The sequence below is a fragment of the Lissotriton helveticus genome, chromosome 7 (genome assembly GCF_964261635.1).
Source record: "Lissotriton helveticus chromosome 7, aLisHel1.1, whole genome shotgun sequence".
Taxonomy (NCBI): Eukaryota; Metazoa; Chordata; class Amphibia; order Caudata; family Salamandridae; genus Lissotriton; species Lissotriton helveticus.
Window position 1 is genome coordinate 215288226 of NC_136068.1, and position 27479 is coordinate 215315704.

At 43.5% G+C, this 27479-nt stretch overlaps 1 protein-coding gene across 2 annotated transcripts in view; it reads left to right on the forward strand.

The window, feature by feature from the left end:
* The window catches only part of ZBP1 (Z-DNA binding protein 1), a 222354-nt gene that overhangs the window by 80028 nt on the left and 114847 nt on the right, over positions 1 to 27479 (forward strand). The window lies entirely within an intron of this gene.

Below are 27479 nucleotides of genomic sequence, written 5' to 3' on the forward strand. Positions count from 1 at the left end.
TGTAAAAATGGCAATTTGGGAGAATATGACATGTATTATTGGAGTATGACTGAGGTTTAAGCGGTACCATACAGATGAAATATTAGGATCTTATAAGAATTATCGATGACTGTCTGTGGTTGCTTCTGTTAGTGTGTTAGATTTACAAAGTGGCCACATGTGAATCCCTACAGGTTTCTGATGGTTCCTTTAGTTACTTAGTCACAGAAGTCTACAATATGGGAACACCAGAGCCTACAGTACACCATCCCAAAGCATTGTATAACATGAGGTAGAGTAAGGCTTGATTTTTTGGCAAGACAAGAGGCTAGCATTATGCATTAACCTTTCATTTACCACCCCTAAGCAGCAAACATTTTAAAGTTCCAAGAAAAGAATATTGTATGACTCATAAAACGAACAGAACACTTCAATCCATGTAATCCAAAAAATTCCTACTTCTCCCTCTTTTGTTTGCTCCTTCTGAGCAGATAAGTACATGCTGTTTATTAGGCTATTTAATTTTTTCTTTGAGAGCTGCTGAGTGATCCAGTTCAATCCAATTTATCGATTTGTATGAGCGACATTTTTGTAGGGGATAGGATGTGTGGTGTACAGTTATGTGTTTGAAATAATGGTTACGTTTTTTCCTATTAATTAAGAAGGTTGGTAAACATCTATTTAAGATTAACAAATTGCATTTAATATGTATATTCAGACTCAGGTAAGGTTGTAAGTGAAAAATATGTATATTTTAATAACATACAAGTTTAAGGGTAGTTGATAACGATCTTTGGCTTCGGAGCTGGCTTGGAAATGCATTTTGAGCTCTCTAGCTCTCACGTTCATAAGAGGGCAAAGTTGCCCTCACAAGCTTCAAACATATGTGTACAGCAGGTGGCTATTTTGGGCTCGCACCTTGTAGCAAATTTTTCTAGAGGAATTTGGTTTCTGCACTGACACGAGTCGAGCTCTCAAGTTCGCACGTTTGAGTAAGGGCAAAGTTGCCCTTGCCGGCTTCAGCCATTTGAAAACAGCGGGATACTGTTGTTGTTTTGGGCATGTACCAAATTGCAGGTATTTTTGTATAGGAATTTGGCCCGTTCTTATGATGTGTGCTGTGAAGTTAGAGGAAAGACCGTTGCAGATTATAAAACAAACATCCCTGACAGAATTTGAGTGTGGTAGAAGCAGTGCCTTGAGAAGAAGTGGTCATCAAACATCATTAGCACAAGGTGCCTATGCAGGCTATTTTTGGTTCTACCCTTGGAAACGTGGGAGGCAGGTTAAGACATTTCATTCAGAAATGGAAGACAATAACTCAGGCTCTATGGGTGTTAGTAGCAGTCAAAGGTTATGCAATAGAATTCGAAGAGGTACCACTTCAGGAGTCAAAACCCATGGAGCTGGTTTTCAATCACAAGCAGGGCAAATAGTATCAAAGGAGATTCAACAGCTGATGGACAAAAAGACATTGTAAAGATTTCAGAGGTGGAGAAAAATATTGTGAGTACTTTGTTTCTAGTAGAAAATAAGGACAAGGAATGGAGACCAGTGATAAGTCTAAGATATTTGAATTGTTTTATATTCTATCACCATTTTATGGTGGAAGGGATACATATGTTGAGAGGTATTCTGCAGTAGTTAGATTGGATGGGAAAGTTAGATCTGAAGGATGCTTATTTTTCAGTTCCAATAGATAAGGAGAGTCAAAAGTGTCTACTGTTCCAATGGGATGGTCAGTTGTACCAATTCAAATATCTTCCGTTTAGGGTGTCTTTGGATCCATGGTGTTTTATAGAGATTTTAAAGCTGGCAGTAGGTTATTTGCAGAAGCAAGGTGTGGGAATTATAATATATTTGGACAACATCCTGATTTTGAATCAAGAGGAGGAAATGTTAGAGCGGCAACTGGTTTTCATGAAAGATCTTTTAGAAAGTTTGGGTTTCATTGTCAACCAGGAGAAGTCCTTCATTTTTCCTTCACAGACATTGGAGTTTTGGGGATTTACAATAGATACTGTGTAGGGTTCATCTTCTATTGCTATACAGGGAAATAAAGCTTCTAAAGAAAGAGGTATGTCATTTGAGAGAGAAGAAGAAAACTACTTTGAGGGTGCTTGCTCAAGCTCTTGGTCTGCTTGGTTGTCCATTCAGGCTGTTTTTCCTGGTCCCTTACATTACAAAGTGTTACAACTATTGAAAACATCAAGTTTGTCAAGAGGTTTATGGTATGGATACAAGGTAGCAGTGACAGAGAAATTGAGGAAGGAATTAACCTGGTAGTTAAAGAATTTGTAGGCTTGGAATAGTTATGCAGTTTTTGGTACCATTCCAAATTTTGTGGTCAAGTTGGATGCAAGCACTTGATGGATGGGAAGCTGTGTGTTTGGGTCAGGAAACTGAAGGGATATGGATTTGGAAGGAGAATGAATAGCATATACATTTGTTGCAATTGATTGCTGGTCTTTTTACTCTTCGCAGTTTTGAATCCCATTTACAAAGGGTCTCAGTGTTTTTGAGGATGGACAAAATAACTCCAGTAAATTATTCAAACAGATTAGTGGGAAGCAGATCAAAGAAACTGTCATAAATTGTAAGAGTTTTCCGAATTTTGCCAAGAGTACAAGATACACGGCACAATATCTTCCAGGGAATGAGAATTTAGCGGCGGACTGGAATTCACCCAATTTAAGGGTTTGCAACGACTGGAAGTTGAGAAGGGACATTTTTCAAGAGATAGACTTAAGGATGGGCATGATAGAAGAGGATCTTTTTGCTTCCGTTTGACTTTTCAAAAGGAGAAATATTTCAGTTGGCGTTCAGATCCGAGAGCAATGGGAGTGGATGCCTTCACTCAGAAATGGCAAAAACACAAATATTATGGTTTTCCTCCATTTGCAATTATACAGAAAGTTTAGGTTCAGGTGAGGAGGAAGAGGTGCAAAATTGTGTTGGTAAACCCCCTTTTGGGTAACACAAATTTGGTTACCATCAGTGATGGAGTTGGTGCTGGAAGTGCCCTTTTGATACAGTCTTGCAGAGGGATGTTGGAATGTTCAGATGGAGAGGAACTTCCTCTGGTGGAGTCGGTAACCTTGGAAGATTTCAGGAATTTAGGAAGATTTCAGGAATTCAGGAAGATTCAAAGGCCTCAGAGGAGAAGCTTCACAGCTTTTCAATGATTCCTGGGCACCAGGAAGTGGGAAGAGATACAGTGGTGCATGGAAGGCCTGGTTATGTTGGTGCCTGGAAAGGACTGTGGATCCTGTGTAGGCTGATGAAGTAGAGGTTGCACATTTTTTGGTTAAATTATTTCCTAGGGGTTTCTCGTATCGAACAGTAAACTGTTATAGGTCAGCTATTGCAGCAGGACATTCTTTATTAAATGGTTTATCAATTGGGAAAATGCCTTAATTTTGCTGGGTGATGAAGGGGATTGGTTTGAAGAGACCACATAGATAACGTTATAATAGTATACTGGACGTGAATTTGGCGTTAAAGTTATTGGAGTCTTGGCCAGGTAATAGATATTTATCATTGAGACAGCTGTCTTGGAAATTGGCAAATGTGTTCTGTTTAGTTTCTTTCAAGAGTGAATCTAATGTTCAAGCTTTAGACATTACCATTGAATTTACCAGCCAGAAGGCATGTTGTTTGAGATATGGAGGAGAGCAAAGACTATGTCAGATTAAATTTTTTTTAATCCATTATTTAAGGATTATCCTAAATTTTGAATGGTAAGATGCGTGAAGAACCATGATTCAAGAATGGTAGAGTTCAGAAGTGATGGGGTGAACGAGTTGTTGAATCTCATCTGCAGAGCCATATAGAGTTTTTTCAGTGGTTACTATTGCTAGCTGGGTGAAGACAGTTATGAAAGAGTCTGGAGTGAATGTGGATACATTGAAATTCCATTCCGTGAGAGGAGCGATGGTTTCAAAAGTCTTTACAGCAGGAACGTGATTGGATGAGGTGATGAAAGCAGCAGATTGGTTGAACGCTGAGGTATTCAGGCAGTCTATTTTAAACCTGTGGAGCATGTTTCAAATATTGCTTTTAGTTGCTTTGAACATACATAATGCTAGCCTTCTGTCTTACTTTAAAGTGCCGATTCTAAAATGTTAAGTATATAGAGAATTGTTTTTGTTGAAACCAAAGTGCCACAGAGCTACGAGAGGGCACACAACAGTGTTCTCCCATTCCGGTTTCAGAATGCAGCCTGCCTTTTTTGCTCCACCATTAATTTTGCCTCTTGCCGATGCGTTTCAAGGCCGATGGCCACTTCTTCATGGGCTGCTAGAAAAATTGCATTCGAGCCTCGCATTAAATCAATTTCCGGCTTTATTTGTTTGTTTAAGCCCCTTAGTGGGCGTATCCGCTGTGCAAGCTCTCTTGATGCCTGATGGGACCTGAAGTCCTTCATGCGAGTCAGTGTTTACTTTAGTAAGTTCAAATGTATATTTTTCATTCATTACGCTTTTAAAATCCTGTAGTAGGTGACGGAGCTTTGCAGGCAGGCTAATTAGCATATAGAACACTGTGCATGCGGTATTGAATAGTTCAACTCCTCAGCCTCAGCTACTTGGTGATTTAATTTCTCCCCCAGCTAGCGATGGTGCTCCTCTCCACGGCCGGGCTGCCGTGTCTATTTGTTGAAACCAACGTGCCACAGAGCTACGAGAGGGCACACAACAGTGTTCTCGCATTCCGGTTTCAGAATGCAGCCTGCCTTTTGTGCTCCACCGTTATTTTTGCCTCTTGCCGACGCGTTTCAAGGCCGATGGCCACTTCTTCATGGGCTGCTAGAAAAATTGCATTCGAGCCTCGCATTAATTCAATTTCCGGCTTTATTTGTTTGTTTAAGCCCCTTAGTGGGCGTATCCTCTGTGCAAGCTCTTTTGATGCCTGATGGGACCTGAAGTCCTTCATGCGAGTCAGTGTTTACTTTAGTAAGTTCAAATGTATATTTTTCATTCATTACGCTTTTAAAATCCTGTAGTAAGTGACGGAGCTTTGCAGGCAGGCAAATATTGCTTGTAGTTGCTTTGAACATACGTAATGCTAGCCTTCTGTCTTACTTTAAGGTGCCGATTCTAAAATGTTAAGTATATAGAGAATTGTTTTTATTAAAGAATAGGAGGCTAGCATTATCCTTCTCCTCCTTCTGTGTTTAAAAAAAACAGAAGGGAGGGAAGGAATATGTATTTTCTTCTAGTTGTTTATATTGATAGGGACTTTTTGAGATGATAAAATGTAACATTTGTTTCTTTTTCTGAATGTTGGAGGAGTATTTTATTTTGATTATTATGAAAGTTTTGCTTTCATTTTTTAAACAATCAATGAACAACGTTGAACATGCAGTGAAGATGGACAAGCTGGGTGAACAGAGAGCACCATCAAAAGAGAGAGAAGTTGGGATGCAGTTGGATTATAAGGACTGAAGTTTTCTCTTTGCTTTATGAGTCATAAAATGTTCTTTTCTTGGAACTTTGAGAAGTTTGTTGCTCAGAGGTGGTAAATAAAAGGTTAATGCATAGTGTTAGCCTCCTGGTCTTTAATGAAATCATGAATTTCTATACACTAAAGCTTTGAGAATCTGCATTTTGTCATAACATTACGTGCCTGTTAAAGTGTGATAGTGTAAGGAATAATGGAACAAAATTTGTAGAATCTATGATTTTTAGATCTTTCTAGAGACAGCTTTCGCTGGTTGGCAGACGCATAATAAAAAAAAACATCCCTTTTCATCCTTTGATCTGTTTAGTCTCATACATACTTTGCTCTGCCCACCACAGCATACAGCATAGGGAAATATGTCAGCCCATGTTTATCACTGGCTCTCTTCCACTGTGAGTGACACATAACCACATGTTCACATTCACCTAAAAAGAACTACAGGTCATTGCCAGGGCTGGTGGGCCAGTGCTTTACTTTTACCACTTATTTTTTTCTTTCCTTTATCCTTATTTATATTTTCCAGTCACCCTGGTGTTTTTAAACTATGTCTTCAGGTTACAGTAATTAATTAAAAGCCAATTGTACCTTTTGCTGGCACTAATAGAAATCTTATTTTCCTTTTATGTGCATTCAAACTATTTTAAATAATTCTATACCTGTTCTCTGCCTAGGGGGAAGTTTCATGACTGTTCTATTAATATTATAAATAGATGTTCATTATTTTTTTCTAGTTTAAAAACACTATTGCCACTATATTGTTGTGATGTTTAGGTGGGTAAACAGTCATAATATCGATTCCAAAATATAGAATGGACATAATATCGAAGTAAAAATATAGAATGGACAAAATATCGAATGGACACAATATAGTGGTTAAAAATATCGAATTTAAGGTAAGTAATATCGATTTTCAAAATATAGAAGTCAAAATATCGAAGTATACAATATAGGCATTAAATATATCGATTTTTTAATAATATCAATTTTTTAAAAGTGTTTTGTATGTTAGTATATGTGTGAAAAGTGTATATTAATTTTTGTAATGTATGTTTAATGTATTTTAAGTAATGAATTTTATGTTATTTAATTTTTGTGTAATTTAATTCTGTAGCGGGTTGTGGGATTAAAGGGGAATAGGGTGGGAAGTAATTTAATTATATTAAATTAAATATTAATTTTTAGCAATTATTAATAATTTTTGATACAATTTTGCTTTCTAGTTCTGTAGCGGGTTGTGGTTTTATAGGGGAATAGGGTGGGAAGTAATTTAATTGTAATTAATTAAATATTTTTATTTATTTATTGGTATTCATTTTGAATTTATTGTTATTTTTTAATTGGTAATTAATTTTTATTAATTGCCAATTAATTTGTATTAATTGATTAATTGTTAATTATGTTAATTTTCTAAATTTATTTTCTGTAGCGGGTTATGGGTTTATAGGGGAATAGGGTGGGAAGTAATTTAATTGCAATTAAGTAAATCATTTTTTTCATTTATTGGTATTGATTTTAAATTTACTGTTAATTAATTTGTAATTAGTAATTAATTTCTATTAATTGGCAATTAATTTTTATTAATTGGTAATTATTTTGTATTAATTAAATATTTGATAATTATGATAATTGTATTAATGTATTTTCTGTAGTCGGATGTGGGTTTATAGGGGAATAGGGTGGGAAGTAATGTAATTGTAATTAATTACATATTAAAAATACTTTTTGTGTTTTGATAATTAATTTACTATTACTTTTTAATTGGTATTAATGTTTATTATGAATTAGTTTTTGTTATTGAAAATTAATTCGTTGTTAAATAATTATGAATAGGTTATTAATTGTAATAACTAATATGTAGTTGTATTTCTAATTAATTATTACATAATATTAAATTGGTTATTAATTTCAATTAATGTTTTATTGGTATTGATATTTAATTTATTTTTAATAATATATTAAATCATTACTTTCCCTACTGTTAAACTCACTGGAGTGGGAATAGTAATTTTCACCCTCCCGCTATCCAACGCTTTCCCTACTGTTGCACTCTCTGGAGTGGGAATAGTATTTTTTACCCCTACGCTATCCAACGCTTTCCCTACTGTTGCACTCTCTGGAGTGGGAATAGTAATTTTTACCCCTACGCTATCCAACACTTTCCCTACTGTTGCACTCACTGGAGTGGGAATAGTATTTTTTACCCTCCCGCTATCCAACGCTTTCCCTACTGTTGCACTCTCTGGAGTGGGAATAGTAATTTTTACCCTTACGCTATCCAACGCTTTCCCTACTGTTGCACTCACTGGAGTGGGAATAGTATTTTTTACCCCTACGCTATCCAACGCTTTCCCTACTGTTGCACTCTCCGAAGTGGGAATAGTATATTTTACCCCTACGCTATCCAAAGCTTTCCCTACTGTTGCACTCTCTGGAGTGGGAATAGTATTTTTTTTTCACCCCTACGCTATCCAACGCTTTCCCTACTGTTGCACTCACTGGAGTGGGAATAGTATTTTTTACCCCTACGCTATCCAACGCTTTCCCTACTGTTGTACTCACTGGAGTGGTAATATTAAATGTTACCCTCCTGCTATCCTACGGTAAAATATTGTAAATTTTTTATTAATAACTTCAATTAATTATATCTTAATTTTAAGGTTATTTGAGTATTTTTAAGTATGTTTTAGTTAATTATATTTATTATTTCATTAATTTTGAATTACTTTTAAGACATTTAAAAAAATTCGATATTTTGACTGACTATATTTTTTACAGACTATATTTTGGGTTCGATATTTTTGTACTTACCTGTTTGTAGATAGGAGTTCAATATTTTGGCATTCTATATTTTGGTGACTATATTTTGGTAAGTCTATATTTTGTCATTCTATATTATGTCAGTAATCCGTTTAGGTGATGGCATATTATCTTTTTAAAAATCTTTTTATGTTTTTGATAAATGCTGGCAACATAGAACTATTAACTTCCAAACCAGCTTGCCAAGGCCAGGCCTGTTGGCTTTGCCACTGCTTGTTTTAAAGTTATAAGTTCAACAGGGAGAAAAAAAGGGGGAAAAAGTTATAACAGCAAGTAAATCCTGGAAACGTCGGTGTAGTTTGTTCTCTCTAAATCAAATACCTACATAGTAGTCTATATATGGCATTGAGAGTCATCATTTACCCATCTCATGGTCAATGTGCATCTGAAAATTAAGCTTCGTTCAGGTAGGAGGCTTCATTACTATAAATCATGGAGCTAGATTTAAAATCAATGTTGAAAATATAACTTTGTAGTTTTCCGCCTAGGTTTGTAGTCAATTTCAGTTTTTTTGCTTCTCAATAGATTAAAGTTTTCAGGAGCACGCCTTCAAAGCTGAACACATGTTGGTTCCCACTGGTGCACTAGGGGAGGGGGGCACATGCATCAAGCTAGGCAGTTGCGATTCTTAATAGCGGTTATTAAGGAATCGCTATTAAGGAATCGCAATTGTCTATGCATGTAGTTTTCGCTAAAATATTAGCAATTCCTTCATATTGCTTAATTGCAAATCGTAAATTGCGATTCACAATTAAGGAATGGCTTCCTATTCATTCTTATGGGTCTAGAGGCCCATAGGAGGGAATGGGATTGCATTCGCAATTTGCGAGTACCAAATAGGTACTCGCAAATTGCCCATGCAATTTCAAGGGTTCATGGGAGCCAAAAGACCACCCTGATTCACCCCCAAAAAAGGTAAGTATGCACTTGTGGTGCACACAAAATAGTGATGAGGAGTGGCTAAGTGAAATAGATTAGGATACTGGGTCATCGCACTGCCTTGGGGTTCTTTCATGGAACATACATGGTTTCAGTAAAATTTCAAAATCAGATACTCTAAAACAAAATAATAGATATTCATGAGATTGTGCGCTTGCAAGAAACCTGGCTGTTCGATGAAACCCCCTCAATAGAAGGATTTGTGCCGGTCAATAAGCCTGCAACAAAGGGGCGGCTAGGGCCACCAACAGGAGGAATCTCTATCCTAATAGCAACTAAAATAGCTAGAAAGGTAACACCCATATCAGTAAATTGTAAATGGCTAGTAGCATGCAAGGTGGAGCCCTGGGACTCATACCCTATGAAGGAAAATCTGATAATAGCTAATGTATAAATACGGGGGGGGGGCAGTCTGAGAAATATAGGCTAGAAATGAAAAGGATGAAAGAAGACATTGATTGGTTATGTGAAAGCTATCCGAAAGATATCCTCCTATTGATGGGGGACATGAACCACAGATTGAACCCAAATAAAATAGATAAATGGTCCAAAGAAATGCTAAAATAATTTAATATAAAGGCGGCAACATTCCCATTAACTAAAGGATCTAAATGTGATATAGCGCTGGGAAATTATCTGGGCTCGAAAGGCCTAGTTTGCTTAAATGGGCGGGTAGGCGAGGATCGACCAGCACATCAGACCTTTAAGATCGGCCAACAATTATGCCCAATTGATTATATTTATATGCACGCCTGGAATTTTGATAAATTAAGGGATTTTAAAGTTGGCTCTGAGGAAGGAAGTGATCAACATCCTCTGAAGTTAAAACTAAAAAGAGGGAATGTAGTACAAAGGGAAAAGGTGATCCCAGTCCAGTTGGAATACCCGATAAAGACTGTCCACAAGACTAACAGAGGAGTATATGGAAAAATTGTCAACTTATCAGCAAAACCTGCCAATGGGTGATAGTGTAGAGCCCCACCCGACAGGGTATGAGAAGATCATTGGGCAGGTTGTACAGTGCTTAACAGTAGCTTTAAATGGGAAAGGATAAAAAAATGTAGTAGCCTCAAACAACCAAAACAATAGAAACAATTGGTATACTAAGGAATGTAAGGCCCTTAAGGCGAAAATAAGGAAGGTTAAAGAAACCTTAAATTAAGGTACAATAGTGAAAGCCATAATGAACTGATGAGGCTAAGGCGCAGGTATAAAAACTTAATCAGAGACCAGAAAAGAGAGCTTAAAGAAAAGTGTTGGAGACTTATGATAGAGGCTATCGAAACTAAAAACACAAAAGACTTTTGGAAATCAGTACAAGAGGGGTCGGGAAAAACCCAGGGTCGGATGGTCTGTGTAGTGGAGGAGCAAGCTTGGGTGGACCATCTGGAGGAGATATATGGTAAAGAAGGCGAGACGGTGGAGGAACAGGCAACACCTTGGGAGAGAGTAGGTGAGGATACCAGAGATATGTTTGCACTAAGAAACATTAGAAATACAATCGCAAGACTAAGCCTTACCCGTGCTGCTTGTCATGATAATATGCCCACGATAATAATAAAAAGTTGCCCGGATTGGTGGGCAGAGTTATTGCACAGGTTGTTTGATAGAATTCTGAGTACATGTATTAATCCAGAAAGCTGGAGAGGGCCAATTATCAGACCGATCCATAAAAAGGGAGTGGGAGTGCTTTGCTTTGGGAAAACTAAAAGCAAATTTAACTGCCACTTAGGGTCCGAGAGACTGGAAGTAGTGACTGAATACAAGTACCTTAGAATTTGGTTTGAGCGGTCTCTGAAAGTGAATATCCACCTAGAGGCCCTAAAGACTAGGGCTATTGCCTTGGTGAGCGGGCTGAAAAAGTTTAATAAATCCTTTGGAGATATGTCATGCAGACCGGTGCTAAAAACCTATGAAGCAATGATCTATCACCCCGCAACTCCTATATGGAGCTGAATTGCTATGTAGTAGAGGAAAAAACAGGTGGGATGCTGAGGAGAGAAAATGTTTGACGTATTTACTGTCACTCCCCAGTTCTGCTATGATCCAAGCAATAAGATTGGAAACTGACCTGATCTCATGGAATATGTCGGCCGCAAAAGCCCTAATAAGATTCTGGGGGAAACTGAATGGGGAAGATGGACAAAAAAATTCTCAGTTGTGCAAGAATGAAATTGTGCACAGTGCATTAAAATGGGCAAAAAGGGCTAGGGCTAACCTGGCCACCGTCTGCACGGCTATGAAAGTTCAGCAGCTTCTGCAGTCCTTACATATTGATATTTCCAAGAGTGAGCTAAAAGCGTTAGATAAAGAAGTGTCTATGAAAATGACTACCAATATCTAAGAGAGAAAAAATCTGTAGATTTTATGTTAAATGAGTAGCGCTATAAAGTGAGTTACCCATACGTGGACACTTTACCATGTCCGTTGTTAAGAAATGAACGGCCTGATTCATGAAAACCGAACACTGCGAATTCTAAATTGCGATTGACAGCGAATCGCTATTTAGAATTCGCAGACCGGCATTCATCAAAATTTCCTTGAAAATAAAGCGATTCGCACGCGGGCGCAAAAAGCGTTAGCGAGTTACAAAAATCGCTGGAAAATCGCTATTTCCGTCAAAATCCGTGTAGGAATAGCGATTTCGCTATTAGCGAGATCGATAAATGCGATCTCGCTTGTAGCGAGATCGCTAAAACGGGAAGTCGCGTTTCGAGCACAGTGATGACATCACAACCAGGAAGCAGGCAGTTCCCACCCCCATTCAGAACAGTGAGGCAGATCTCGAGGCTGCATCTCACAGAGGTCCTTCCAGAACACCTCCAAACTTTAAAATACTTCACTTTTGTGACTGCAGCAATGGCAGAGGATGCAGCACCAGGGCCCAGTGACTCAGGGCGCAAGCGGAAGCTCAAATTCAGTGAGCAGGAGTTGGAGCACCTGATAGAGGGAGTGGTAGAAAACCACTCAAAACTTTTTGGAAAGGACTCCAGGAGGGTCCCTGAAGCGGAGAAACGCCGACTGTGGCTGGGGATCGGCGCCAAAGTCAATGCTGTGGGCATGACACACAGGTCCCTCGAGGAGCTGAAGAATAGGTGGTACGACCTCCGAGGTCGTGCCAAGGAGAGGGTGGCAGAGAGGCTGGGCGAGACGCTGGCTACTGGAGGTGGAGATCCTACAGTCCCTCCCAACACCCCCTTGGAGGACCGTGTGGAGGACACACTTGAGCCAGAGGCGTGTATAGGGGTCATCACACTGGACTCATCCCGACCCTCCCAAGACAGCCAAGGTAAGTGGCATGCGACTGCGACCCTGTCCCCTGACAATGGCCATGACCCTATAGCCTCCCATAATCAACCCAAGTCATGCAATCCATGCACATTAGGTCATGCCCAAAAGCATTGTGGGACATGTAGTCTGCCCACAATGTACAAAAACCCCAATGCAGCCAGACATGTCCCAAAGTACGCAATGCCACAGCCAGTCAGGGAATGTCAGCTAGCATGCATGTAGCAACTGCACGTGTGACAGATACATGCAATTAATCCATGTCCACTTCCCCTCACAGGTGGCGCTGACAACAACAGCAGCGACAGCGACAGGCTGCTCATAGACGAGGCACCAGAGGATGCCGAGGAGGTGCTAACAGCCACACATCCTGCACCATCATGCGCTGCACCGATCCCTGCTGCCAGACCTGCACCATCTGCGCCAGCACCATCAGACGCTGCACAAATCCCTGCAGCCAGACCACCACGATCAGCGCCAGCTCCATCAGGCGCTGCACCAATCCCTGCAGCCAGACCACCACGATCAGCGCCAGCACCATCAGGCGCTGCACCGATCCCTGCTGCCAGACCAGCACCATCTGCGCCAGCACCATCAGGCACTGCACCATTGTCAACCGCAACACCACCACCAGCCACCACCACCTCAACATCTGGTGCTGCTAGTGCGGAGACAGTGCGCACACCCACTGTGGCCAGGCAGCACAGCAGGCATGGCAGGGTTGGCCAGCAGAGCACAGCACGCAGTGGCAGGAGGGGGGTGGCTGTGCGCGTGCCAGGGCAGAGCATAGAGCGCCGGATGCTGAGCATCCATCAACTGCAGGCATGACGCCAAGGGGCAATTCAACTCCAGCTCCACAACATTGGCCGCAATGTCGCAAATGTGTCGGACAGAATAGAGCGGATGACAACTGCTATGGAGGCGAACACTGCGGCCATCATCTCGCAGTGCAACACCGCCCGCCGCCGCCACCGCCAGCTACTTACGCGGCTAACTGCCTACACGCGCTCAAACTATGTATTTGGTAATGCCACCTCCCAGCTCTCACGTCGGTGCCTAGCTATGCAGCTGCAGCTAGTGCAATGCAGTGAGGATGTCGCGCGAGTCTTGGAGCAGGTCACCAGTGCCGTACTGGCACTTCATCCAACCGGCCCAGCCAATGGTGGTGGGGACGACACTAGTGAGGGGAACTCCAGTGTCAGCAGCCTGTCTGCCTCACAGGTTGGTGTGCTACGCCGCAGCTGCAGGCCCACTGCGGGTTCACGTGCCGTCCCAGAGGATGAGCCTGAAAGGCGATTGGGTGCGGCGCGCCGGAGGCGCACTTGACTTTACTGTCCATTGGCAGGGACATGCTGACGATAGAAGCATGTCCTGTGTTTGATTTAGAGGAGTATGGCGCAATACTGCTCACTTGTTAAGAATAGCAAAAAGTCATTATTATTGTGCCTTCAACAATAATATTTATTCTAGCATTGTACATCGGCCTCCTGTCATTATTTCCATTTGCATGCATTTGTGAATTGTGGGGTGAGGGGAGTGGGGAGTGGGTGCATTAGAAACTGTTCATTGTGATGTGGTTGCGGTGTCTGTGTCCTTCAGCTGGATTCTCCCCGCGTGCTTGACGCACATGTGCAGGTGGCCGGTCGTCCCCTTCCGACTCACTGCCAGAGATCTCTACAGATATACGTCGCTTGGTAGCAATGTTGTGTAGTATTGCACAAACAGCCACTATGTGGCAGCACACATCAGGACTGTAGTACATGGCCCCACCAGTCTTATGCAGTATGCGGAATCTGCTCATTAGTAGCCCAAATGTCCTCTCTATGCAATTCCTTGTGCGTATGTGGGCTACATTGTAACGCCGTTGCTGTGGTGTAGCAGGGTTGAGGTATGGGGTGAGGAGGTATTCACGGAGGGCGTAGCCACTGTCACCTGCATGAGAGGAGCAGAGAGGGAGTGCCTGTGCAGCGCAGCTACTTCATCACAGTGTAACATTGTGGGCCAAGTGTACTTACCAAGTAGGTGTCCTTCACCAAAGTCTCCCCTGGCCAGTCGTGTGTGGAGGCCGCTGTGCCGGAATATGAAGGAGTCATGTGTGCTCCCCGGGTACTGTGCCACTATGTCCGTGATGTATGTCTTAGCATTGCACACCATCTGGATGTTGAGGGAGTGGTAGGACTTGCGGTTGCGGTACATGTACTCCGTTTCAGCTGGTGGGCAGATGGCGATGTGGGTACAGTCAATGCATCCTATCACTTGTGGGAAATGCGCAACATTGTAGAATTGATGCTTGGTCTCATCCAACTCCTGTTGGCTGGTGGGAAATTTGATGTGCTGGTGTCCCCTGGAAGCTCCCGGAGGCCAGAAGGTGCAGGCTGCACAATACCTGGACATGTGTGGGCACGGCATTGGTCCGCCTTGTTGGGTGCTGCATCAGGGGGTCAAGGTCATGAATTAGCTGGATGATCATTGCCCCATTCAGGCGGTACTTTGCATATATTTGCTCTCTGGTTTGGCCCAGCAGGGTGACACGCTGGCGGAATATCCTCTCCTGGATCCTACGTCTCCTCCGTGCTGCTCGTTGTAGCCTTCGCCGCCTGACCACCATGTACAGTCCTGGCATTGTGAGACTCCTAATGCAGTTGCTGCATCTCCTTAAGTGTGGTTGGTCAGGCCAGCACCTGCTCCTGATTGGGTAACGGTTTTTCAAAAAAAAAATTCATAGGCTTTGATGGTTACCACCTGCTTTGGGTTGTCCTTAATATGCGCCTCACAAATTGCGATTTACGGGTTTTTCGCTATTAGCGATTTTTCATGAATATCGATAGCGATTATATTGCGGTTTCGCAATATTTTTGCAGTATCCGTGGTTCCTCGCTATTTCCGAATTGCTAATGGGCTACTGCCGGGATTCTGCGATTATTTTTGCGTATTAGTTAATCAGTGTTTGCGAATTCGTTAATTTGTTCATGAATGCCGATTTTTACTATTGCGCTCGCAATAGCTTTTTCGCAGCTTTTGCGAGCGCTATTTCGGTTCATGAATCAGGCCGGAAGTGCTGAGAGTAAGAATTGGTCTCAACCCCTTTAAGATGAGTAATACGGCAATAGCAAACATGATTGGCATTGGAGGAAATTTGTGTCTGTGGATTGAACACCAAATGTGATATGTTGCATATTTTGTTGGTTTGCTTAAAACTCAGACAACAGCGGAGACAATGGTTACGCCCAATATTTTTGAAATATGGAATTATGACTCGAGGGCATGCCACAGAATTTTTGACTGAGATGCGTTTCTTAGACGTAGCATTATTGGTAGATTTATGAAGGCAGTTAATGCAGTGTTTATTGAAAACAAGTAGAGGTTTGATGTATTTGTAAGAATTGTCTACCGATTTTTATTGAAATATAGGTTTTATCTGAACTACTTATTTATGGTTTTAATAGATGTAAATGACTATTATATGTATTTGTTATCATCTTTTAATGTTGTATTGTTTAAAGGCCATTGGTCTAAATAAACACATCTTTGATTGTGATTGAGATAGTAACGTGTGCACCACAATGTACTTGGAAAAATGCATTTATTTGCATTTTTCAAAGGAATTGCAAATTATCGTCAACTTGAAGTTGATGGTAATTTGCAATTCCAATTTGCGAAAACGCAATTTGCGAATGCATAATGCATCGCATTTAGGGAATCGCAATTTGCGATTCCCTCAATGCCTTCACAATTTAGGTAATCGAAAATATTGCGATTACCTATTTTGCGAATGCATTTTGTTTGATGCATCGCAAATTGCATTTTTCTATTCGTAAACTGGCCGATTGTGACCGGTAAAATGCTTGATGCATGTGCCCCTAGAATTCCAATACGCAAAATTTGAAGACATTTCTGCATCCCTAATTGTATATTTTTTTTTGTTTTTTTTTGCAGAGTTTTATATAGCGCGAACTAGACCCAAACTGAATCAGGTATCAGAGCGCTTTACATAGCACCAGTTACGTTACATGAGGATACGCATTCATTTTAGGCACGGGTAGATTAAGTGATTTGCCCAGAATCACAGGAGGTTTTTGGCGTCGTTATCGAGACTCGATCCCAGATCCCCAGGTCCGAGGTCGAGCGCCCTAGCTGTTAGGCCAACTCCTCTAGTATATAGTGTTCAATTTCCTATGCAATTTAAAACTTTTTTCCTCCATAAAAGAAACCGTTCCTCATGAACTCCCATCAAATGTGTGAGTGTTCTGTTACACCCTGGACTCCGATTCATTCCTGACCTTGACAGGATTAAATATTTGACCATTTCTAATGATGGAATAAGTCCAGGATCGTAGGTTGGTCAGTAAAATGGGGGTGGGGGGGGGAATGAGCTTCAGATTTTCTAACAATCACGCTGGTTACAATACATTATATAGAAAGGGGGGCATGAGGGGAGCTTCTGGAGCAGTAAAAATGGAAAGGATTGCAAATTGTTAGGGGTACTTAAAACTCAGGGCCTCATTTATGAGGCCCCTTGCGCCGTTGGAATGTAACTTTTTGTTACATTCTGTGGCGCATGAGCTTGCACGATATTTATGAGGCAGCACTAAGCCACTTTGGTTGGCTTAATGCTGCCTCGTAAATATTGTCCCCTTTAACATTGTTTTCTGTGTTAAAGGGGCGTGCAATGGGTGTTGCTGGGAACATGCTCAGCAACATCCATTACATTTTGACACTGCCCTATATTTACAAGAAATCGTAAATCTGAGGCAGCGCCAGGAGAGGCACAATGAGGAGAAATGCCTTTATTTCTCCTTGTTTTTCCTTTTTCTGTGTGTGCTGCAGTCTTAGTAAAAGGAACAAGCCTCTTGTGATTGTTTGTGTGCAGGAAGGCTTCCCTTCCTGCACAGAACAATTATCCCCTCAGTGCAGGCACCCTTGCACCATGGTGCAAAGGTGCAAGGTATTGGGGAGTTTCCCCTCCAAATCTTCTGGGACCCCAACCAGGCACAAATTGTTGCACAGTGATCGCTCCTCAGCTTCTGCAGCTCGCCTCTCCAACTGCAGTGTCACTTCACAGAGTTTTGTAAAGTCTCTCTTGAAAAGGTGTAAGTCGCCCTCCACTGGGGAGACTTGAGTTTCAACTTCGGACGTGCACTCCATTCTGCTAAGGTCTTGTCATAAAAGCGAAATCTCAGTCCCCACTATACATCCTGCCCTCCAGTGCCTCTCTGGCGTCTCGTATGCTTTCAGGATTTCTGTTCTAAATGTGGACGCTCCCTTCAGTTCCTTTGCGGCTGCAATGGTGTTTGGACCCTGGATCACAGCCTGGCCCCGTCGTGGCCTTGTAAATCTGCCAATGGGTCCCTGAGTGAAACTCTTCACGTCACCCCCTTCACCATTCCAGCCGTCTGGGTGGAAGTCTCAAGTGCATTCTAATAGAGGGTGGCAGCAAGCAGTCAAAGAAGCAAGTGCAGAAAGCAGGCAGCTCCCCAGGACCATGTTCGGGCTGTGTGCTCCCTCTAAATTCGACACTCCAGGCAAGACTCAGAGCTGTCCCTCCGGCCCACCCATCAGCTACCTCAAGAGTGCCAGGTTCTCCTTTATTTTGTTTGGAAATTACATTGTGTCTATATTCAGTGTTAGCCAGTGAATCTGGGTGAGTGCAGCCCAGCTGTTGCTGGGCTACTCTGCTGAGTAAAAAGAGGAGGGTGAAACCACCCTGTCGAGAGCACGTGTGGCTCACCTTTATAACCACAGAGGGGGATGAGCCTCCAGCTGATCATACATCCACGAGCAGCATGTAAAACCAGCTACGGTGTCAGCCCCTGGCTGTTGTCAAGGTGGGTGGTGTGCACCCCAATGACAAGGGGAAGGAGCTGAGTCTTGGGATTTCCACCGTGGCAAGCTCTTGCAGGGCTGTGTCACCTTGCTCACGGCTGTAACTTCTCTCACTCACGGGAGGTGGGCCACACCTGGCATGGCCACAAAGAGCACAGCGGTACAGGAAAGAAGCCCCAAGAGCTCTAGTAGCAGACTTGTTTCGCAGGTCCGATGGCTTCTCAGGAGAGAGTACAGCCACCACCGAGCCCTTCCCTCACTTGCCGTCCGCCAGCTGCCTTGGCTCAGACAGTCCTGGCTGGGAAGGGCATGGATCCTGATATTCCAAACTTTGTCCTCTGCTTTCTAGGCTCAGTGAAGTCGGAGACCTGGAGTGCTGCTGATAGCAAATGTGTGCATTCCACAGGATGTCTTCAGGATAGTTAAAGGTGAGGCCTCAGCACTAAGAAATTGGCACCGCCAGGTTCGCTGGCTAAGCAACATCTCACTCGTAATTCACATTTCACCTGTGTATAATTTTATGATGTATAATGCCCCCCCCCCCCCCAAAACCGTCTGCTCATGCTTCCAACAAATATGCATGGGCAAATTAATACTCATGGAGCCACTTATAGCATGTAAAAAATGTAAAAAATACCCTGCCAGTCTGTCACCCATCCCCACCAATCTCAAGATGCCCTTAATCTCCACCAAATAAAAAGAATTATGTCTGACTTCCTACCCCACACCCACCCTCTGAGGAAACATTACCCTTTCAAATCCAACTATAAAAAATGTATGTTCCCTTGTAAAACATTGTGCAAAATACTCTCTCTGCCTCACACACAGGAAATAGAAACCAGGCTTTCTGCCACACAGCTCAGTAAACTACATGAGGACAGCTAGACAAACTTTAAACTAATACTAGCGCCTTCCTTTCTTCCCAATTGCCTGCCAATTCCTACCCTATGTTTTGTTCCTTATGTGTTATGTGTACTGGGTACAGGACTGTATCCCACTGTAAAATTGTTCACCTTATTCTATGTATGCCTTTACATTGATTAAACTAGTGTCCGGCTGGACACAAGCTGCCTTATAGTACAGATCGTTGTCTATAATTCAATTTTGTCTTTATGCATTATGTTGCTTGTTTAAACACAGCTCACACCAGGATCTGAAAGAAACCCTGAAAAATAATTACATGCCCTCCTGCCACCCACCTCCCTGTCTGGGTGCCTCGTATTTCTCCAGTGCCCCGGTACAGGTAGATGGGCCCACCCGGCTTGCAACCTTCATGTCCCTTAGCCTCCTTTTGGCACTTGCAGGGCACCTGTGTCAGTCAACGTCAGTGCCCTCCTCCTTTTGTAGGTCTCATTCCTTTAGACCAGTCCACAGTCGATAGGCACCTCAACACAATCATAGGGTGAAATCATCACTCCACCCCTGAGCTTGCCCTCCACAGCATTTTGAGATATTCCAAGATGACTCATTCAAGTGGTCTGTTGAAAGACCTTCCATGAGCGCATAACCCCCGTACCTAATTGCCACAGTTGGCTTTCCTGTGACTGACTCCAAAGGTTTGGTTAGCATCCTATGTTTCTGTGGGGTTTAGCCGTCTCAGGCAGGTGTTGTTTCAAAAGTAATTAACACAAGGAGATTCTGTCACCACCTTTCCTCTCCCAGGAACAGGTATAACCAAGGGCAAGTGGACCTATTGGATTGAGAAGCCTTTGATCATCTTGCTGTCCAGCAGATCAGTTAACTTGGCCCAGCAGTGTGATTCAAATACCAGAATCAAATTCGGAGCAGACACAAATGATCAGTCGTCAAATGCCAGAATAAGTGCAGATATGTGAACAAAGGAGGAGGGCACATCTTTGGAGCTAAACCAGGAGGGGCTCATCTATGAAATTTGGTGGGAAGGAATCAGGCAACTGTGCCAGGTAGGGGTAGGGCTGAGACTTTCAGGGGAGCCCTTTCCTCAGGCAATGTGAAATTGAATTATCCCAGGATGCTGTCCTTTGGGATTGGGAAAGGGTTTGAGTGTTGACACAGCCTCCTAGGATTGACCAGGGGTGTCTGACTTCTACAACTTTCCATCTGCACTTAAAAACCCCTGCACAAGGGAGAGACAGATGAGGAGACACTGGACGTGGGAGCAACAACGATGAATATATTGCTGCAAGGAAAAGCCACCTCATGCAGTGCAAGGATGGACTTTGGATTTGACTCCAGATGACTCCCAGAACTAGGATATGTCTCTCCATGGGCAGTGGAACTGCCCCCCTTACGCCCCCCAGAGTATCAGTTGGGGCAATAGATCAATTAGGGGACCCTGAATGATTCCCTCTGACCCTCAGTGGACTGGCCCTTCACTCTGACACAAAGTTGCTGTTCAAGAGGCCAGGTGACTCTGGGACCTGGAGAGTGTGGCAGGGAGGGCTGTCTGCTGTGGGGCTGCACAATATGGTCCCACAAGCAAGAGAGAGCACCAAGAGGACACATCTGGCACAGAGGGTCAGAAAATCCAGTTCCATATGAAAAGCACTCCCTGGTGGGCAGAAGGCCTGAAGAAAATGCTCTTGGTGGCTGCAGGGGAAATAAACAAGCCACAAATCATGAAAATCAACCCAAGGGGGTCTGAGAAAATTGCCTGTTACAACTGCCACCCTTTGGGGAAAGGAAATGAAGAAATTGAATGCGAGCACTTTGCAGTATTCTCTACAATAACTCCCTGTGCTCGGTGCATAGTTATTTATATAATTTCCCTGTGGAGGAGGTATGTGTGGATTCCCCTCCTTGAGCTAAATTTTGGGCAAGGGGACCACATTGTCCAGCGACAGAACAAGGCAGCCTGAGTTCAAAAGTGATCCCTAATCAGGCGGTATGCCTCCCCATCGCCCTGTGCCTGTGTCAAGCGGTGAGCGGGAGCACACTGTCGCCGTCTCAGTGTGGTAGACGAGAAAACAGGGTTGCCTCCCGTGAAGTGCACAAGAAGTGCAGGACGTGCGGGTAACCAGTTAGACCATGGGGGCCTTGGGCCTCTCCGGCAGCCTTGAAAGACCCTTACTAGCTGTGGGTGTCCATGGTGGGACCAGAACACCTGAGAAAACCAAAAACGAAAAGAAACAAAAACACTGTTGCTCCCTGTCTTAGGCAAGCAGGAAACTGTTCAGCAAGTATGAATAAATTGGGCAAAGGAGTGCCCCATAATGCACCCCAAATTGATGCTTGTGGTAGCCGAGGAGGGGCTGTGGCACGGCCAACATTTTACCAAAGTGTTGTAAGGGGGCTGCAGGAGGTGCAGCTGTCCTGAGCAATGTTTTTAAAACCGCAACCCCACCTCTCCCAGATGATTAAATCCCTGACCCTGGGTAAAGCTTGATCTGATGTTTTAAGCACTCCTGGAGTTGGAGCTTTTGCATTTGATCGCTGAAATGCTTAGAGGTTAGTCCTTGGTGGTTAGTTCTATGACTGCAGTACAATTAGTCTTGTACTAACAATAAGACTCCCCCCACGCAGGAATTGTGTGACAGCTTGGCTGTCTTTTTTGGTAATACAATTAACACTATTATCAAAGGATTGGAAGAAAGCAGTCTAATTGATATGACTACTGGCCCTTTATTGGCCAAGCCGGAGGGTTTGGGTGTGAAAATGGAGACCGAAGCTTAGCCGCCCTGTCTGGACCATTTTGATCCAATCTCCCCCGAGGTGTTTGAACAAATTGCGCTTAGTGTGTCCTCTGGCTCTCCTTTAGACCCTCTTCCTCCCTCTTCCACATAGGGTCTGGAAAGCGCTGGGTGCTGAGCTTTTTCCTCCCCTCAGACAGCTGTGTAATCAATCCCTGAACGGTGGGGTAGTCCCTTCCTGTTGGAAGCAAGCAATCGTTTCCCCCTTATTGAAAAAACCATCATTAGATCCAGCCTGCCTTAAAAACTATAGGCCAATCTCACTCCTGCCCTACCCAGTGAAGATTGTAGAACGTGTTGTGAGCAGAGCACTCTCCCAGTTTCTTGAGGGCAATGATCTGCTGGATGAGGTCCAGTATGGCTTTCGCCCACAGCATGGCACGGAGACTGCTCTGCTGACCGTTTTAGACGACCATCGTATGCGTGCAGACAAGGGTCAACATGCCATCCTGATCCTATTAGATCTGTCTACCGCGTTCGACACGGTCAATCATTCGGTCCTCCTGAAACGGCTGGAGGACATTGGGGTAGTTGGGCAGGCACTAAAATGGTTCCACGCCGATCTATCTGACAGACGTCAGGTGGTGGCCCTCCACCCTTTTCAGTTTGAGTTTACCAAAGTCCACCATGGTGTGCCGCAGGGATCTGCGATCAGCCCCATTCTTTTCAATGTTTATATGTGTCTCTTGATGGACATTATTAGATCTTTTGGATTAGGGGTAGTCAACTACGCTGATGATACACAGCTGATTCTCTCACTGGAAGGGGATCAGTCAACCTCGTTGGAGAACTTCCACAGCTGTATGCGGAACGTGGCGCAGTGGCTGAGAGACAACTCTCTGCAATTCAATGCAGACAAAACTGAAATTCTCTGCATTCAGAATGGGAGAGTGCCACTGGATCCCCCGGCTGGTCTCTGGTCTGGTCACAAGGACCCCCCTCCGTTACCGTCTAAGTCTGTTCGTAACGAAAAGTTGACTCTGGAGACACGTCAATAAGACTTTGGGGACTTGCTTTTCCCTTATTAGGGTCATGAGGAAGATTCTTCCTTTGCTTCCTGCCCAAACACGCTCACTGATAGTCAGGAGCATGATCTTGAGTAGATTAGACTATTGTAACTCCCTTCTGTTGGAATCCCCTAAGTTCCTGACTGGCAGGCTACAGAGAATCCAGAATATTGCAGCTAAGTTGGCCATGTCACGTCCATGTCATTCTTCTTCTTCTCAGGCCCGTGTGGAGCTGCATTGGCTCCCTATAGTGCAGAGAATTTATTTTAAATCACTCTGTGTTGTGTTTAAGGCGCTTCATAGAACAGGCCCTATACTATTACAGAGTAAATTTAACTGGTATGTTCCCTCTCGCTGTCTTTGCTCCTCTTCAGCTTTCCTGGTGAAAATTCCCCTGTCCAGAAGTGTCAAGTTGGGAGGTCAGGCTTTCAGTGTCGCGGCTGCCAGACTCTGGAATAAGCTGCCCCTAGAGCTGCGACAGATGAATTACCTCTTACATTTCCGTAAACAAATAAAAACTTGTCTCTTTCCCACAAGTTAATGCTTTTTCCGTTTAGCTTCTGGTGTCTTTTCATTACCCCCCTCTTTTAGGACCAGGATGCCTGCTGGGTTACAGTTCGCTTTAGAAGTTCTGATTACAATTACAATTCAATTAAGACTCTGAGATGTGTTTTGAATTTAAATTGTTTTATTGAATTTGTTGATGTTGACAGTACATCATTTACCATTATATTGAATGCTTGGGATTATTGGTACTGTGAAAATTGATTTTAATAGTGGTGCAATGTGGAATGATGATATAACTGTTTTTACCAATGAGATGACAGCCTGACTAAGCCAGTAGGCCTGCCCTATTGATAACATTCCTTTATATTGAGATGTTGCAACTGGTATAGGTGAGGGGTATTGAGGTTACAGAGTTCAGGACCACTAGGGTTGTGATGTGATGTGGGGGTATCATCAAAGGCATTCCCATGACCTGATGTACATATTTGTAAATTAACAAATAGTATTTAGGTAGGTGTGTGTGTGTGTGTGTGTGTGTTTTGACTCTATTGAGTTGTTTCATCCTAGTGGACTCCGGTTACCAGTCCCACCACCTCCCCTGAGTAAGCTTCGGGTTGCTCTGCTTTGCCACCTTGAGAGAGGCAAGTGATATAATGGGATACTTGCTTCCCAATAAAAAGACTAATGTGGACTTATTACTTGTGAAGGACTCACATCCTTTGCATCTAATAACCTGAGTTCTTACAACACCCCTTGCTAGACGTTCTTGCAGATTTTCTTACCTGGTGGTTGGTCACAGCAGTGGCATCCATTTAGATTATCTGTCACTGGTTTAAATCTCATAAAAGTTGTCAGTCACCAATGGCCACAGTTCATCCAGCCTCTTCCAACAGATTGGTGCCCCTGATAGAACAAGGTTGCAATCTCGATCCAGTTTCAGTTTGTTATCTTTATCAAAACATTGCAATTGAGGCGCCATGACCAATAGCATCCTGACCACCATAGACGCCCCAGTACTATAGGGGAATGGAGAATTAACTACACCAATTTATGGCTTTTAATGAGCCGAATAGAGGTGTTTTCAAAGGAAGGACATTAAAACTTAAATTGCGTCAGATAATTCCCTGGGTTCTTTAGTGAAGGTTGAGTGAAATTTAGTGCTGTGCCCTCAGGTCTTTAAAATGGTTAGTAAATCGACGCTGTGTTTTGTGTCATGTTACATTGTGCGTCATCCTGTCCAAAGTTTTAACAAATTCGGGCGTCAGCTTTAGGAGCTCTCATTGTGAGTCGAACTTTTCTTTGTCAGGATCTCGCCTTAGACATTTTCTCTTGTGCCTTGCACAATTAGAGCAGTTAGACCCATATGCCAATAATCTACCTGCCATAGGTGCCAGAAACCTGGAAATGGCTTTCCTTTGACTCATTTTTCTGCTCCTTGTTAACCACACAATACTAACAAGAGAGCCATGGTAGAGGTTGGCTGCATGGTCCCACTGTCACAATCAATGAAAGATTTATTATGTGATTACCATGGCGATGCAGCGTGTGCAACGTAATTCATTTTATTTATTTATTTATGTACTTACCTCTGTTTGGCCGTATGCCGGACTTTACTACCCCCCACCCTGCCCCTTCCCCGCCTCACCGCCCCACAACACTCCCTCCAGGAGCCGCTACTGGTGAGTACTTAAAATCATATAAGTAGCATAAATACCACGGACATTACAATAAAATCACTGTGTTAACACAAGGCCCATTAGAATATTAACATGTCCTAGATCAAGAGATATCTCTCAGACATATTAAAATTAGTGCAGTCCTAAATACTGTGCGAGCTGACTTATTACTCTGTACAACATTCGGCTCAGGCAGTTCGGGCAGGACTGTTCCCTTGAGGCACAGGGTCAGACTGATTTGCATAAGGCCATGTCTGAACTGGGGTGGCAGAATGGGCTAAAGAACGGTGATGGATTAAACCCAGATCTGTTGACTGCGTGTGAGTGTTTGATTGGTTCAGATGCTCCGTCCATCACCACCCCCTTTTGTACCACTTTGCTCGCCATAAGTTGGCAGGGTATGCTCAGACGTGAGCCCCCTGCACACTTTGCCACTGGATTCAAGCAAGCTGGGCTGAAGACGGCTGAAATGCCAGAAACCGGTCCTCGAAAGCTTGTTTCCGGTCCAGGGAAGGCATGGCTTGGCAGTTCGAGCTGGACTGTTCCCATTAGGCACAGGGTCAGACTGATTTGCATATGGCCATGTCTGAACTGGGGTGGTAGAGTGGGCTAAAGAACGGTGATGGATTAAACCCAGATCTGTTGACTGGGGGTGAGTGTTTGATTGGTTCAGATGCTCCGTCCATCACCACCCCCTTTTGTACCACTTTGCTCGCCATAAGTTGTCAGGGTATGCTCAGACGTGAGTCCCTTGCTCACTTTGCCACTGGATTCAAGCAAGCCGGGCTGAAGACGGCTGAAATGCCAACTGGTCCTCAGAAGCTTATTTCCGGTCCAGGGAAGGCATGGCTTGGCAGTTCGGGCTGGACTGTTCCCATGAGGCACAGGTTCAGACTGATTTGCATATGGTCATGTCTGAACTGGGGTGGCAGAGTGGGCTAAAGAACGGTGATGGATTAAACCCAGATCTGTTGACTGGGTGTGAGTGTTTGATTGGTTCAGATGCTCCGTCCATCACCACCCCCTTTTGTACCACTTTGCTCGCCATAAGTTGGCAGGGTATGCTCAGACGTGAGTCCCTTGCTCACTTTGCCACTGGATTCAAGCAAGCCGGGCTGAAGACGGCTGAAATGCCAGAAACCGGTCCTCAGAAGCTTGTTTCCGGTCCAGGGAAGGCATGGCTTGGCAGTTCGGGCTGGACTGTTCCCATGAGGCACAGGGTCAGACTGATTTGCATATGGCCATGTCTGAACTGGGGTGGCAGAGTGGGCTAAAGAACGATGATGGATTAAACCCAGATCTGTTGACTGGGTGTGAGTGTTTGATTGGTTCAGATGCTCCGTCCATCACCACCCCCTTTTGTACCACTTTGCTCGCCATAAGTTGGCAGGGTATGCTCAGACGTGAGTCCCTTGCTCACTTTGCCACTGGATTCAAGCAAGCCGGGCTGAAGACGGCTGAAATGCCAGAAACCGGTCCTCGGAAGCTTGTTTCCGGTCCAGGGAAGGCATGGCTTGGCAGTTCGGGCTGGGCTGTTCCCATGAGGCACAGGGTCAGACTGATTTGCATATGGCCATGTCTGAACTGGGGTGGCAGAGTGGGCTAAAGAACGGTGATGGATTAAACCCAGATCTGTTGACTGGGTGTGAGTGTTTGATTGGTTCAGATGCTCCGTCCATCACCACCCCCTTTTGTAACACTTTGCTCGCCATAATTAGCACTCTGATACACGCAAGGGTATTGTTTGCGCTATATAAAATCTTCAAAATAAATAAATAAGAACCTCTGAGATACCGCTGGGTCCTTACTTTAGTGTCCCTAGGGCTGTAGGGTGGGATGTGTAATTTATAAAACTTTTATAATATATGATTATGCGGAAAAAGTGAAAATGGCAAAGTGCAGTGCATGGAGATGTATGAGTTGTTTGATGCCAGTTGAGTCATACGGGTTTCTATGCCCTAACTTATGCGCCCTGTTCCTACATATGCCAGGGTGTGATGTGTTTTGACTTAGCCGTGGGCAGTCTGCCTTTCCCTGATGAACACTGCCCCAATCATTAGTGCCGTCTCTTATCTTTTCTCTGCTGCTAGCCACTGTAATTATCATTTAGTCAACACTCGACCACATGTGGGTGCAGGTGAAGTTTCCGTGTGCTTGCACTTTTTCTATGCCACCTAATGCTTCAGGTTATTGGAAAATCATGGAACTAGAACAATCTTTTCTGGACAATGTGTTGATTACGTTCTACTGGAATCTGCGTACAACCACGCACTTGCTGTTTTAAATTGAATACATGACGTTTAAAAAAAAGAGAA